Here is a 14,013-nt window from a genome sequence, read left to right on the forward strand (position 1 = left end):
GAAACAAATTTTACAGAATAAAATGCGATCATGGTAAACTTTGTGGTATTCCATCACAAAATTTATTCAGTGAAGAAGCTTTAACTACACCGCATGTATAAAATAAAATTTGAACACAACCCAGGTTTCAACGACTTAGCGTCGTCATCAGATGGTGACAAATGCACATTCCGCAACCCCTTAAATACCCATTTGTAAGTTGGTGGGGGAGGTGTAAGGCAAAGAGGTGGGGAGCGGGTGGGGGGAACGGATTGGGAAGGGGGGTGGGGGTAGAATTGTCTACCAATGCATAAAGTTTTATTTTATTTATGCGGTGTTGTAAACTTTTCCTCACTGAATAAATTTTATAGACATTTAAATATTTTCGCACGTTTACTCAAGCACAGTGATTGGAGCGGTGGCAATATAGGGTAGACTGAAATAAAATTTTTTGATTTAGGATGACAAGAATCGAAGACAGTGATTTTAAGTTGCGAGAGCATGTGAAAGTGACGTGATAAGACTTTGCATTTATAAAAATGAATATTAAAAATGAAGTCTATGCAACCTCGTAAATACTCCAGACTGGTATAATCTTGGTAGCTATTTCTCAAACTTAGTATTTTTCCATTCTCCATGTTAAACTATAACCTTGCAGATACCCTAATTCATCACTCATGTTATTCTATGCATATCTTCTTAAGAGTAGGCTAATGCCGACGCCAGGTTTCTCTCCACCCTTCTTTCCTACCCCTTTCTTAGGCGCATTGGGGAAAAATGACTTTCTCTCACGGTCGCCTCCTCCAAATACCATATCGTGCATGAATATCTGTCTCTGCTGATATTATAGCCACCGAGTGCGTTCCCTGGGTTACGGATGGTGGGCCGACCCCGATTTAATTACATAGGACAGGTTATAAAGGCTTTAAAAGAAAAGGAATAGCCACTTTGGAAATGCTAGCAGGTAGGAGAGCGAAATGGAGAGCTAATGAAACCCATCTTAAGATTGTCGACTAAAGATGATGGCAAGTATGTGTGTTGACGATGATAAAACACCCTTAAAAGAGTGAAAGAACAGTCTTCCCTACGTAATTAAATCGGGCCATCGCTTGTCCTTCTCCATTGCACCTGTCCTACGAATGTTTTCATCAGGACATCATGCTTCTTTAAGTGGTAAACTGAGTTGTCCCGTCGTCTTCTTAAGGGATTTAGAAGACTTCTCTTTTCTCCCACTCTTCTGAGCACTTTTTCAATACTTACCTGATCGACCCATTTTATCCCTCATGTATATTTTTGCGCACCCTCTGACGGTAGGGCATGAACAAATGCACATTTGTGCATTCCCTGCAAACTCGTAACCCAAGCATCAATCAATGTCCGAAAAACATCAAGGCAACATTTTCGGCGTTAACATAGTACATCCGTGCAATACCCATGGTTATCCAATTAACGTTGTATGGATATCTGTCAAATTTCCAAAGAACCCACCGAACTACGCTGAAGCGATGTCAAACAGTAAGTAGACATGGATTTCCATATCGCAACATCTCTCAGATATCTCCACAAAATCTAATGAGTAGATAACGGGAATGCTTATTATGGTTTTTGGTAAACATCAGACGTACAAACAAAACATCACTACTCTTCGTAAATAACGATTCGATACATAAAATATGCAACCAACGGATACTGCTTGGAATAATTTTTTTTAATATCACGGATATTACAACTTGCAAATCTATCTAACGTTATTTTTGACAACTCGTTGTGGACGTTACAAATGGGATATATATGTAAATGTTGTAAAGATATCCGTTGTGTTATAAGAATTTGTTTGGATATGTCAACCTTATTAATATATCCGATGGATATCGTCTGCTGCCTGGATATTCACATCACTACAGGTGTTGGGGTAAAAGCAAAGCCGAATACAAGTGTGAGTGTGACAGTGACGTATGGGGGAGTATTGGAAAGGTATGGGGTTAGATAATCGGGTAGAGGGGAAAAGTAGTCAGCCCTAGCGTACTTAAAATGTAGATGAGATGGAATGACGTTAAGGGTGTAGAAGGGAAGGGTGTGAAGTGTTACGGGGGGTGATCTTAGAAGATGAGTGCTATTGCTTGGGGGCCAGGGGTAAGGGTGTAACACTCTAAGATGAAACGGCAAGGGTCTACAAGGAAACACAAGGGTGGCAACGAAAAGTATGATGGGGTAGAAGAAACGATAGCTTTGATAGAGACAAAAGGTGAGAGGTATTTGGTTGGATCACTGCATCATGATTCGACTTTGGAGGGGGGATGAGTTTAGCCGGGATAGAATGCTGGAATGAAGTGTTGGCGGGGAAGATAAAACCTTTAGCTAGAGAGGGAGCCGGTGAGGGTATTGGTGGGTGAAGATATTGGGGTTGTCACTTTGATGGAATGAAGTCTTTCCACCCTGACGCTTGAGAAAGGATGGTACTAATGTTTGTCCCTACACCCCTCCAGGAGCTATGTGCCCTTTATCCTATCTCGTCTGTAGGTACATTGCCGCAGCCTACAAGCGCGCGAACCTTTTGGAAACGACTGCTCTCCCTCCAGTACAACAAATCAAAATCTCCTGGGTGTATCCCTTCTGTGTTTCCACTCTATTCGGAAGGCAATCGTTCTACTCTTTCGCGCAGCCAATGCCATCCATTAGCCCTGAAAAACCCTATCAAGAGGTGAAAATTCTTATCACAGGTGGGTGCAGTCGTCCATTCATTGTGTTAAAAGTTACACGCATGTTATTTTTGCGAAGACACACCACACTCATAGCAAATGAAAAGGCCTCTTATATTTTATTTAGAGCTTAATTATACGTTTACATCTTGCACTAATCTCTTGATTGACGCAAGTGAAATGCGGTAGTGGTGATCTCTCATTTTTATCTAGGAATGTAACTCTTTTATAAGAAAATGAATTTTTTACGTTTTATTCGCCATTATCATTTACCGTAGAGCTACCATTTTTTTGCCTCCCGCTTGTGCAATGCGTAGTTATGATCACCTATTTCCATTATGGTCGTTGATATATTATTTTTAAATAGTAAATATAAGAATATTTACGATTAGTGATCATAACTCGGGATAAGATACAAGAATCTTTCCCGTGAGTAGTGAAGAATGCTATTCACTAGAACCTTCCTATTCACTTCGTTTTTCCCATTACTCTATCATTCTCCTGTCTTTACCGATGTACCGTAAAATGTTTCCACCCCCTGTCTTACCCACTTCTTTCCAAATCTAGAATGGAACTGGCCAGATCTTTCGGATTCATTATTGACTTATTAATTCCCGTTAAACCCATACCAGCCTACTAGGGGGAGAAATTAGGGAATTTTTTGGTAGAATGTGATACCTGATATAATTGATAACTTCAGGCTTGACTATGTGAAACCTCTCCATATTGGAAATAAAAGAATAAAACTTTGCAACGTTCACTTGTGTATTTAAATAGGCACGACCGGGTTTCGTAACGAATTACATTTTCAGGTGACTGATGTAGATGTAACTACGTTCTACTACTCTTAGGTGACTGGTCACCTGAAGATGTAACTACGTTACGAAACCCGGGTCTTACCTTTATAAATGCACATGTGAATCTTTCAAAGTTTTATTATATTATTTCCAAATTAAGGTGTATTAAAAATTGGGTGGTAGATGGGAAAAGCTCGGAGCCGTGGAATGCAAACGAAACTCGCTTACTTGGTGTGAACGGCATGAATCATCCTCTGAATAGCTCACGTAAAAGAATCTATATCATTGATATTAAAGTCAAAAGCACAGTAGAGCTGCTCTAGAAATAAATTTTCAATTCAATTGCTCGTGAAATGAATACTGTTGTCTCTTCAATGACGTCAGAGAAGTGGAAGAAAGAGGGAATGGTTTTTTTGAAGAAAAGTCTTCTTTTCCCATCAGGATTACTGGAGGAAATTTTATTTGCTTATCTTTGTCTCGAAATGTAATCGTATGTCTTGTCTTTTCCAGTTCGGAAGAACATCATCCGAAAAAAAATTTGATAGGAAAAATTTAAGTATGCCCTATAACGAAAGTTAATAATAAACATTGTTGTGGATGAAGATAATACGATATATATCAAATTGAGAGTTATAATCATTGCATCGTATTTCACGCTGGGATTCATTTTTATACAAATGTTTGTAAAATTACATCAATGTCAATTTTTTTGCAATATGCTAATCCCCAACATTTAAGTTCATAGCTCAACGTTGATTCTAACTGATCATGGTAAATAACTCTTATGATAGTGAATATGGATTTCTTTCGCATAAAGCAAAAGTCAAACAGATAATCTATTAAAGCTGAGGAAATAGGATTTTGTAGACAACTTCATAGTGAAAATAAATGTTGGTTAATATTCCGATATACAACTTTTTTCTAAGCGAATCTTGGCTCGCTCTGCCCGTCTACGACGCGAGTGCTGACTTTTGTAAATTCATGTGAATGCGCGTCGAATGACACAACGCATCCTGAGGGCAACTGGGGACTCCTCTATAGAAATAGGCATTAATATGCAATGAAAATGGAATATCTGGAAATACACGACCAAATTAAAAGTAGATTGGAGAAATTGAAAAATTAAAATCAGCAAAAATTAGTTTTCAAGTATGTATTTTGTGCACCTATTCCTGAATTTTTTTAGAATCGCAGCGGTCTCTCAGACCGCACGTCACCGGTTAAGGGTTAATATCCATTCCATTTTTTAACAACGATCTACCATTTTTTAATATCATTTTAAAGCATTCCGCTATTGCTCTCCTATTCTCTTTTTCTGAAAATCATGTAGTCATCAGCGAAAAGCCTAATATGGGAGTTTATGCTATCTGGGAGGTCATTAATATAAATTAAGAATAAAAGCGGCCCAAGGACGCTTCCTTGTGGGACACCCGATGCTACATCGAAGTGCATTTCACCTTCTTTACCCTTTTGAAGCATTTCAGTAACAATCTCATTCCTTATCTGCTTCCCCAATGCATACCTTGCTGCCTTTCTTTGTACCTTCTCAACCCAGATGATGATGGCTGTGAGTAGAGCTGAGTGCTAACAACTCGAGGATCGGGGGCGTCGTCATATCCCGCTCAATCTTGTGTCACCTGTCATCCCTCCTTCGCCAACTTGCCAGGCAGCATCCAAATCCCATTCCTCCCAGTTCCACTCCTGCTTTCGGATTCCTCCCTCCATAACGCGAGGCCCACTTCCAATGAATCATCAAACCGCTGGCGGGCTATGAAACTGAAAGAGGAAGACTTTGAAAACCTCTCATGCCCCCCTCCATCATCCTACGTCGACAAATCGCTTAATTAGGCGAAAATCGAGAACTTTCGACGGGATGGGTGGGTGGTTGCAGGGGATTTGTAGAAGGTTGGAATGAGGGTGGAATTTGAAGGCGCAAGGAAAGAGAGGGTGAGACAGAAGATTTATCCATTTAGCCTGGGTGTTAGTTCGTTTCGAATTGCGTCTCTGCTAATTTTTTACGAGGATTCTATCGCGCTGCTATCTATTTCCAATTTTTTTATTTACTTTCCTAAACACGATTATTTGTGATAAAGCTTAATATATTACCCTATTAATGGCTTTCTACATTTTCTCTTTCTATCCGATGATTCAAAGTGAGTCAAAATTATTTAAAGAGGGGCCCTTAGGCTATTTTGTTACATATCTGTGACCGAAATTCTCTTTTTTCTAAAGTTGCGCAAATGGAAAAGGTTTCAGTAAACTCATTCTAAATTTTCATCCAAATTTAGTAATGCAGAAGTGGATCTGCAAAATATCCGAAATAATGTGCATATCAGCTGTAAGTTTGATTGGTAAATCATTTTAACATATATTTTCTAAAGAGTTTATAATTTTGATGAAGTACAAATTTCTAAGCCGTAATTCATCAAAGGTCTCATTAAGTGTAGACATCGTTTGTGATGCCAGCGGTGTGTACTAAATAGAATCTATATGGAGATGTCAGTATCTCTTCTACAATATCATCGTTATTCACTATTTTCGATATCCATGCATAAGTATTGCTTAATTAATTAAACTAGAGTGGAAATGCATTGCAGCTCTGATGATAGTTGTTTTATTATTGCTATTATATTCATTTCGTTTGCAAGAAGTTCTTAGCCACACGGGATTCACTGTGAACTTTCGGAAAGTGGCATTTTCATGCATTACGCAATGTGTGAGAGTGATTAGTGATCTTTGTTCCCTTGTGAAACAAATGAAGCAATATTAATCAATGCGTACATTGTGTATATTAAATGCTTGTCAATGGTTCCAGGTTTCAGTAGAAAAATCTTTAAGTCATTGAATAAGATACCTGTAAAAATTTGCTGTTATGTACCATTAAAGTTTATGATACATTAAATACGCGAAATATCGGCGTGGTTAAGTTATTGTGAGAAAAACTGAAGGTAGTGGGTCTGAGTCAGTCTTGTGGAAGAATTTTATATTCAGGGAATGGTTCTTTTTGATCGTCTGTTTTTTTGTATCATGAGCTGCAATGTGAGTTTTAGGGTACATTGAAATGAATTTATAAGTGTATAAATATTATTTGGATATAATTATGTATAAGACCAGTGCCTAATTTTACGGCTTCAATAGAATATCGGGAAAATAGGCCTTCTGTGAATATGCAACAATCTGCCGAAGTTTCTTTAGTCGTTGAAAAATTATGCTCAATTTTATTAGATAATCCTTTCGTTTTTAAATAAGCTACCATGCGAGACTTCCTGTTTGACTCTCCATGATCTTGGATGATTCAAAGAAAATGCTATTATCCCTCGTCCCCAAAATATTGTAGTATTATTATAGTTTTATTTTTTCGACTGTGATTCGCTTTTATACTTTTTTAAACATAGGAGGATGTGGATCAATTAGGAGAGTTGTGAATAAAAGCGAAAAGGATTCTCTAATTATTTTTAAATGTATGCATTAAAAGGGGAACTCACGAAAAAGGATTTAACTTTTTGGTAAATAACTTTACTAGCAATATTTTTTCCCTTCTCTCTTAAAAAAATTGTGCAGTTTTTTTTGTCTATGAACAAAGCGGGAAATATATTCAACCGCTTTCGCAAGCCTTCCACAATCCATTCGGTCCAATTTCCCCAACCCAACCAGAAGCGCTAGAAAAAAAATGTATATCTACGGCAACATTTGGCCTGCCAGGATTTTAGAAGGGACGCTTTCTCGCGAAGTCTTTCTCGGAAGGAATTTTTTTTTAACTTATTTATATCTACTTTGGAGTGGGATGAGAGGTAGAATTGTGTGGCGGGTGAGGAGTGAGGTTAGTGGAGACTAGTGGGAGAGAGGGGAGGTACTACTGCGAAAGAGAAGGAGTAAAAGGAAAGATTTTTTCTCTTTTGTTTTCAGTCCTGGGTGTTTAGTGAGGGTAATGAGGAAGGGGTAAGGAAAATAAGGGTGGGGTATGGAGGGAAGTGGGGGAAAATGAGAATGGAGGAGTTAAAAGAAATAATGAAAAAGATAATCAGCTTTCTCTCCAAGTTTTTATTTATTTGTTTTGTTCCTTTTTATATATATTTTGCCGGAAACCAGATTAAAATGTAGCTACTTCCGTGGAGTGGGCAATTTTGTGCCTGGGCAGCGTGAGAGTGTGAGAGCGGAGGAAATAGACTGTGTGCAGCGTGAAAAAACGTGAAGAAACAGGTAGTAAGGGAGACACGAAGAATTGAAAGCGTCAACTCTTAATTATAACGAGGAAAGGGTCTGCAGACGACTGAATTTGACCATTTTACAAGGAGGAATCGATATGAAACTACCCTTATTATTTGTTTGCGTCTTTGAGTGTTCCCTGAGTTGCTTTTAGCTACAGCATCCTTTTTAAGCAGAGTAAGAATTTTTTATCGTAAGGCCCTTCATTCACTTATATCTAGCCGATATCGCCCACATCCATGGAAAAGTTAAACAGGAGAAACCAGATTACATTTTGTCACCCATAGGTGGGAAAAAGTCATATCAATGCATTCATACTCACTCAGTGGGAATGGAGCGCTGTGCGAATTAAATGTATAATAAGTCGGCTTGGGTCATCATCTCTAATGAAAGATTTTAATTTCCCCTGCTGAATACTATTGATGAATTCTTCTCGGGTTCTCAACCAGGTTAATTCTGTCGTATAAGCCAACGTTTCGAGACACGACTTGTCTCCCATCTTCAAGGCCGTGTTACTTTTTGAAAGTCCAATTTCACCTGAGCCGTACTGTTGTCCTCGGTAAACGGTCGTATCGGTTCAGTGTGAAATTGGACTTCCGTAGAGTAACACGGCCTTGAAGATGGGAGACAAGTCATCTCTCGAAACGTCGGATTATACGGAAGAATTAACCTGGCTGAGAACTCGAGAAGAATTCATCAATAGCACAGGCCAACAATGAAAAAACTTTTTTTTACTGAAAATACCTTATTCTTATGTTTTTAAAGTTGCTGAATCCAAATATGAATGGTTTAAATTGTATCACCCACCATTTCTTCAAATTTTACAGTTAAATTTATGAAATCAAGCAAATTTGTAGAATTTAACAGCTATTTTATAGTTAAATTAAATTAAAAAAGTAGGTCTAATGACCGAAGATGATGGGGATTACTGTTGGTACTTCACCGAGAAGTTTAGCAAGCGATTCATCGCAGAAAAAGCCACACAAGAAGCTTCAACGAAAAAAGGGAAAGAAAATTTAGACCAATTCCAGTTGACAAGTGAACCCTGTATTATCACGCTGTAGTAAATACAAATACTTTTATCGCTATGTAGTGAACAGTAAATACAAACAATTTAATGATGTATCACAGTGTTTCATTGATTTCCCTGTATGCAATATAGGGGTATTAGACTAAATATTAAATACATAGTGCTTGGAAACTATGGGTGATACAAAAAAACTAAGGCCAGGTTTGGATTCGGCACATAAAAATCTATAAAGATCAGCTTAAAAAAAATAAAAAACATTTTTTTTGTTGGCCTGTTTAGTATTCACCAGGGGAAATTAAAATCTTTCATTAGAGATGATGATCCAAGCCGACTTATTATACATTTAATGGAGAAGAATTCATCAATCGTCATCTCTGATTAGCAATTCTCAGATTGCTTTGACGCAGGTCTTCACTCAATTCTCCCATCAGCTTATCTTTTCACACATTTTACGTTCGTATTTCTCCTTTACCGTTAAGTATTGTATTTACGGTCTTCCTTTTCCATTCTAGCCCCCTGCTCAGCCACAGATGGTCGTCTTCATCAGATATTCATGCGTAATGATGTGATCAATTAATATATACCGTATTATTGTTTGGGATTTTAGAAAAAATCTCTCCTACTATTCTTAGGACTTCCTTTCCTTTGGACTTCAGGACTAAGTTTGCTCACTTGTTTATCCATTTGATCCTCATCTCTCTTCTGTAGCACATCATTTTAAATGCCTCTACCATTGATTTCTCCGCTGATTTCAACACCCATGTCTCACTTCCATCGACAAGGATATTCCAAATTTAAGTTCTATTGCATTTTTTTCCTTGCTTCAATGCTTAAATTTCCTGCTGTACGTAATATCGAACAGAGATGCAACGTAAATCAAAAGAAGGATCCCTAGGGAAAATATTTTTTCATAATGATGCGGGAATGCATGAACAAGTCATGTAGTACAAGGAGCGATGCACAGAGTTAAGCATCTTCCATTGGGATTAATATAATGCAAAAATGGATGTTAAGTAGTTTGTTTCCTTACGTTACGAGGGTGGTTTGAAAAGTTCTTGGAATCACCACGAGTTTCCAGCGCTAGTGCAATGAACTTTTTACGCGATATCCATAGGAATGTTTGCTGTAAACACATGCCACGTCAATGCTCGTGGAAAAGAACTGTGTCGGTGACGTGACTTTTTTGCTGTTCCCGCATAGTGATTTGCGAAGATGGAAAAAAATCGAGATTCGTGCAGAGAATAAGTGCGTCGTAAAAAGTAGGTATGAAACCGAAGGACATTCATGCAGATTTTCAAAATACACTAGGGGACTCTGCTCCTTCATAGTCAACTGTTGCCGAAAGGACAAAAGACTTAAAATTTGGTCGGGTTAACTTAGATAATGGTCCGTGCAAAGGTCGGCCAAGAAGTGTCACTACGCCAGAAATCATTGCAAAAGTGCACAAAACGGTGATGGAGGATCGCGGATTGAAAGTGGGTATTATTGCCTGCCAGATGTCATATAAAAGAGTATATTATATTTTAACGGAAAAATTAGAAATGAAAAAAATATCTGCAAGATGACTGCCGCGACTCTTGACGCTGGATCAAAAAAGCATGAGACTGGACATATCGGAACAATGTTTGACCCGTTTTTTTGTTTTAGCTTTTTTGCACTAGTTTGCGGCCAAAGATGAAACTTGGGTCAATTACTATTCCCCAGAGACAAAAACAGCCAAAGCTGTGGAAACATGATGATTATCCACCACCAAAGAAATTAAAGACAATTCTTTCGACTGGAATGGTCATGGCGTCGCTGTTCTGGGATGTGAAGGGGATTCTGTTTATAGATTATTTCTCCACTAGGCAAACAATTACTAGAGGGTACTATGCTAATCTATTGGACTAATTGCAACAAAATATACGCAAAAAAAGGCCAGGTTTAACAAGGAAGAAAGTCATCTTTCATGAATACAATGCGCACTTGCACATAGGTGCTGTCGCCATGGCAAAATAACACGAACTATGGTATTAATTGATGCCACTTCCGCTTTATTCACCTGATGTGCCTCCGTCAGACTTCTATCTCGTCCAAAAACTGAAATTTTTGATGGTGGACCTGGTGGGTAAAAAGATTTACTTCAAATGAAGAACTGATAGCAGTAGTTGACAACTATTTTGCAGGCCTGGAGAAATCTCATTTTCTAGATGGGATCAAGGCACTATAATATCGATGGACCAAATGTAGTAATCTACAAGGAGGCTATATTGAAAAATAAAATAAGTTTCAGTGATGTAAGAACATTTTTTCTATTCCATTCCGAGAACTTTTCAAACCTCCCTCATATTTTAAAATGTTTTTTTTTTTTAACTATTCTTGTAACGATTTTAGAAAAATAATTCGTAACTTGTATCATCAGAAGACTAGTTCTTGCTGTATTTTTTTCATTGAAAGATAGCGTTCTTTTTACTCCTGTTTTTCTTTTCCTAGGTGTGATGCGTTTGCAGCTAATGAGGGAAATGCTATGAGCGTATTCGAGAAACGACTATGCTGGTGCAATGCTGGAAATTGACGGTGGAAGCAGTTTGCACTCAATTCTCACATGTCAGGTATGAAGTTCACATTATTATGTGTTTTATTTGACATGCATTTCGTGGATTGTTATGTATGTTTCTCTAGCGCTTCCAGTAAATGCCAGCATTAATGGATTCTTATTTCATATCCTGCCATTGAAACAGGAGTCAGCAAATTTTATAGCTATTGTATAAAAGGAAGGAAGTGTTTAAGAACTTCGCAGTTTATATCTTATTTTTCTGAGCTCAGCGGACACACACACAATTGACACGCATCTATCACACTAGGGTCATTCTGCATTTATAGTATTAATTTCGTGACGCATTTCTTCTTTCAGCTTAAGCTACCATCTTCAAACATTCATAGTATGTAGGGGAACCCAGATCAACAATATTCCGTGTCGACAGTGGTTGTGGAGCTGATGATTAATCTATCCGACCGATAATGACGTTCTCAAGCTACGGTTTCAATTTTGTGAGAAAAATTAGGGGTAGATTCACCATTTTTGTCACTATCAATTATTATGATAGAGTTAAAAAAAAGAGATTCAAGCTTTCCGTTTTACGACCTGTTCTTGAGGAAATTGCGGCAGAAAAATGGACGACGAGCTTCACGCTTTTATTAGTGATTAGTTGATGACGTCACGCTGGAGAGGAGTTGCGGAGACCCGGGCCGTGTGCAAATAGCGTGCGAAGTGGATCCAGCATGCTTCACCCATGCACTAGAGACCATTCACTGTTTCAGCTGGATGCTAGGTGCTGAACAAGAGTAGGAAAATGGGGGTTATAGTATAGCCTTGGAGCCGATTATTTGGCCGTTTAAAAGTCGGTGAAGACTTTAGGTACAATTTAGATGTTGTAGCATAAGGCATCAGCGGGACGTCTCACGAAACAAATATGGTGGCTTTTGTAAGCACCAGGTGATTCGGATGACATCGTTAATTTCTCATGATGTATATTTAGAGTAAGAGGTAATTTTGCTAATATGTTGTTTGTTGATATCACTTACAGTAATGCAGATGAAATCAACTTCAATTAGGATTAATTGACTGCTTTTACATTCGGTTCAACATTTATGGTCGACACCGGCTCTTAGAATGTGATTTCATTTCACTTCTATGCATATTTACCGTATTTTTTTCACCTATCTGACATAATTGATCGTTTATCGGTATTCATATTTCCAGGTCCTTTGATGGTTATACCTTGCACTTGGATTTTCTTCTCTGTATTGTCACTTGCACTAATTAATTCACTCACATCCGAAGTAATTGATTACATTACAAGTACTCTCACAGGTCAATATATTGCAAAACAAATCATCTATGCATTACATTTATCTACAATGGTTTTCGACGACATCGTACGGATTGTAATACACAATACTCATACTTTTTACAACTATTTAGTGACATTGTGCAAGGTTCTGAAATATTATTCAGCTGGATATTTGGTATCAAAATTTTATCCTATTTGGAAAGAATTTAATATTTTCGGTAATGGCGATATTTTAGGAAAGAGATTTCTATCGTTCCCAAGCTGAAGTTTTCCATTGGCTACGGTGGTTAAAGGCTGGAAACACACGCTTCAGTTGGATATATTGAAGGATGGGATCTGCAAGAACTCATGACTCACACCTCGCGGAATGCATTTTGCAGCACTCAATTCCTCCGAGTAGGTATTCTATTAGAGCAGCCTCAGCAGCGGCAGCAGCATCCCGTTAAACCTTGGCGAAGGCGCCCCTTCTTCATTTCGCTGGTTGTCAACCAACCGCCTTTCCGTCACCACCCCATTATTCTGCCGACGAGGGCATCTCACCCTCGCGGGGACACCCACCCACTTCCACCCCCTCGTGTCTCCATTGCCATCCCACCCTCAGAAACACTCAATTCCCATTGGAACACCCCTTAAAGACGTTTCCCTCACGTAGTCAATGCTATTTCGATGCTCTTAGGAGTATAGATTTAAGAAAATAATTTTATGTAAGCACGTACAAATTCAGCTTATTAAAACAACTTGTCTGTTTCCACACTATTTTATTTTTACCGACCATGGTTTCGGCAGCTTGTGCCAATGAACCTTGACAATGGCACAAGCTGCCGAAACCATGGTCGGTAAAAATAAAATAGTGTGGAAACAGACAAGTTGTTTTAATAAGCTAAATATCAAAGATTTCCACCGCATCACGCCGGACACTGTATCTTTAACGAATAAAATCCTTTCAGGCTTAACTTGGTGGAAGCGATCCATGATAAAATATAAAATACTGTTAATTTCCACACTTCAATTCAAAACTCAACTACTGACCATGATTTTGGCATTCTATGTCAATTTCAAGGTGATGTTAGTGTGCAAATAACCATGTGTAGTTTCTTTCATGGATACATTCATGGTTATCACCCTCTTCCGTGCGGTTCAAGGAGCCATTTCATTTATAGAAAACCAGAAGATTGAATTGGAAGTCTTTTTTTAAGGGTTCCTTATGCATTGAGTTAAAGAGTTGAAAATGAATACATCTGCTCTGCAATGAAAAATATTAACTAAAAATGGGAAATCATTACGTATGCGAAGTTAACGAGTTACATTCACCGAAGCACTGCATGAAAAATTGACTTCGCACGCATATGTTCAAATTTACACCAAGGTTGAAGTTGGGCAAAATGTAATCATTTTCCCTTAGCTGGAATTCTGCGATTCCGATTGAGATACCCGCGGGTTTGAATCCATGCTAATTTAAATGATTTTTA

The sequence above is a fragment of the Ischnura elegans genome, chromosome 11 (assembly GCF_921293095.1).
Source record: "Ischnura elegans chromosome 11, ioIscEleg1.1, whole genome shotgun sequence".
NCBI lineage: Eukaryota > Metazoa > Arthropoda > Insecta > Odonata > Coenagrionidae > Ischnura > Ischnura elegans.